The sequence below is a fragment of the Cebus imitator genome, unplaced genomic scaffold, assembly GCF_001604975.1.
Source record: "Cebus imitator isolate Cc_AM_T3 unplaced genomic scaffold, Cebus_imitator-1.0 Scaffold96, whole genome shotgun sequence".
NCBI lineage: Eukaryota > Metazoa > Chordata > Mammalia > Primates > Cebidae > Cebus > Cebus imitator.
This window is the reverse complement of record NW_016107411.1, coordinates 2,672,880-2,675,741: the sequence shown is the minus strand read 5'-3', so window position 1 is coordinate 2,675,741 and position 2,862 is coordinate 2,672,880.

Below are 2,862 nucleotides of genomic sequence, written 5' to 3'. Positions count from 1 at the left end.
AAAAAAAAAAAAAAGAAAAGAAAATTACACAAAAAAGAAAAAAAGACATCCCCATCCTAATGTCCCACATACTTGTAAGCACTTGGTTTGGGAGTCAGATATGGAGAAAAGCCCACTAACTCCTCCATCGACTCCTTAGCTATGTGACCTCAGGTAAGTTATTTAACTTCTCTGGGCCTTTATTTTATCAGCTGCAGAAACGGGAATAATAATATCATCTGATGTTTAGCTTTCTCCTCTCTCCAGTTCTCTATTGTTGCATAATAAACCACTCCCAAACTTTAAGGCTTTAAACAAGTTTACTTTCTGTCGCAATTCTGTGGGTTGACCAGGATCAGCTGGGTGGTTCTTCTCTTCCATGTGGTGTTGGTCAGAGTTAGAGCTGCAGCCACGTGGAGGCTTGCCTGGGCCACAGTGTCCAAAATGGCACACTCACTTGCTGGCTGCTCACCGGGAACTGGCCTGCACTGTTACCTGGAGCATCTGTACATGATCTCTCCATTTGGAATCAAATTCCCACTGTGTGGAAGCTGCATTCTTAGGAGAGTCCCAATAGTGGTGTGATCTTAGCTCACTGCAACCTCTGCTTTCCTGATCCTCCTACCTCAGCCTCCCAAGTAGCTGGGACTACAGGGGCATGCCACCACACCCACCTAATTTTTTGTTTTTTTTTTTTTTTTTTTTTTTTTTTTTTTTTTTCTTTTTTGTGAGATGGTTTCACTCTCACACTCAGGCTGGAGTGCAGTGGCATGATCTTGGCTCACTGCAATCTCCACTTCCCAGGCTCAAGTGATCCTTCTGCCTCAGCATCCCAAGTAGCTGGAACTGCAGGGACTCACCACCATGCCTGGCTAACCTGGGGTATTTTCACTATAGAGACTTAGTTTTTTCATTGATGTATAGCAGGTTTAGGTCTGCTACTTAATTTAGGGCAAGCTTGTCCAACCTGCCCAGGACAACTTTGAATGTGGCCCAACACCGATTTGTAAACTTTCTTAGGTGTGTGTGTGCGCGCGCACGTGTGTGTGTGTGTGTGTTTAAGCTCATCAGCTATGATTAGTGTAAACTTTAAGGTATGGAGGGGTGTGGGGGTGTGTGTGTGTGTGTGTGTAAGCTCATCAGCTGTCATTAGTGTATTTTATGTGTGGCCCAAGACAGTTTTTCTTCCAGTGTGGCCCAGGGAAGACAAAAGATTGGACACCCCTATTTAGACTAAAGACAATAAATCCTACATGGGAGATAAGTCACTCCTAAAAACTTTTCCCTCTTAAATCAACAAAACACAAATTGCTTTTCTTTTTCAGAAAAAAGAAAAGCTATGGTGTACAGGCTAGACATGAACTTTTGGGCTCAAATGATCTTCCTGCCTCAGCCTCCTGAGTAGTTGGGACTACAAGGAGGAACCATCATGCCCAGCTAATTTTTAAATTTTTTTGTAGAGATAGAGCCTTGCTGTTTTTCCCAGGCTGGTCTCAATCTCTTGACCTCAAGCTGTCTTCCTGCTTTGGCCTCCTAAAGCACTAGGATTCCAGGCATGTGCCACCATGCTTGGCCTATTTTTATTTTTAAAATTTCAGTTAAAATTGATTAAGACATAGACAATTTTCCATACTATGCAGTGTCTATATTTCATGCTCAGAATTATGTTATATTCATATTTATACCAGTGGTGTCTAATTTGTAGTAATGTAGCATAATCATGAATGTAACTCTTGCAGACTTCGGCCAGTAATCATATATATATATATACACACACATACATATATATATATATATATATATTTTTTTTTTTTTTTTATTGAGACAGGGTCATCCTTGGTCACCCAGGCTGGAGTGCAGTGGCATGATCATGGTTCACTGCAGCCTCAACCTTCTGGGCTCAAATGATCCTTCTGCTTCAGCCTCTCGAGTAAGCTAGGACCACAGGTGTGCACTACCACACCCTGCTACTTTTAAAATTTTTTGTAGAGATTGGTCTCACCATATTGTCCAACTTGGTCTTAAACTCCTGGCCTCAAACGGTCCTCCTGCTTTGGCTTCCAAAGTGTTGGGATTTTAGGTGTGAGTCACTATGCCAGGCCTTATCATACATATACTTAACCAATGTATTCGTTCTCTTTTTTTGAAATGAAGTTTTTACTCTTGTCGCCCAGGCTGGAGTGCAATGGCGCGATCTTGGTTCACTGTAACCTCTGCCTCGTGGGTTCAAGCAATTCTCCTTCCTCAGCCTCCCGAGTAACTGGGATTACAGGCGCCTAACACCATCCCCAGCCAATTTTTGTATTTTTAGTAAAGACAGGGTTTCACCATGTTGGCCAGGCTGGTCTCGAACTCCTGACCTCAGGTGATCCACCTACCTTGGCCTCCCAAAGTGTTGGGATTGCAGGCGTGAGCCACTGTGCCTGGCCTATTCATTTTTAAAACGCTTTACACCTGGTTCCTTTTAAACAAGGTTATTTTAAACATTACTTAGGTTTGCTTGTTGCCTCATCTTAGGAGCTTCATAAAGAAAACTTTTGTCTGATTTCTTCTCTTTTTTAAAACGTGGTAACATAATTCAAGGAGTTGCTTATTCTGTGTCAAAACAGATTATATTTCTCACATATCAAGTTGGTATGCACTAGGATATCACAAGAATCCGATTGATACGTTAGACTTTACCAATAATTCTGGCTTCTGCTTTATTTCTTTCCTTTGCTCTACCAAAGTTAAATTCATTCTGATCAAGGACTTCTCATCATTCTTAGTAGTATTCAGGAGAGGGTGAAAAACTTTTTAACCATGCCTCAACGCACTTTACAAATTTAAGTATCTTGCTATTATTTCCATGTCCTTTTCTTTTTTTTTTTTTTTTTTTTTTTT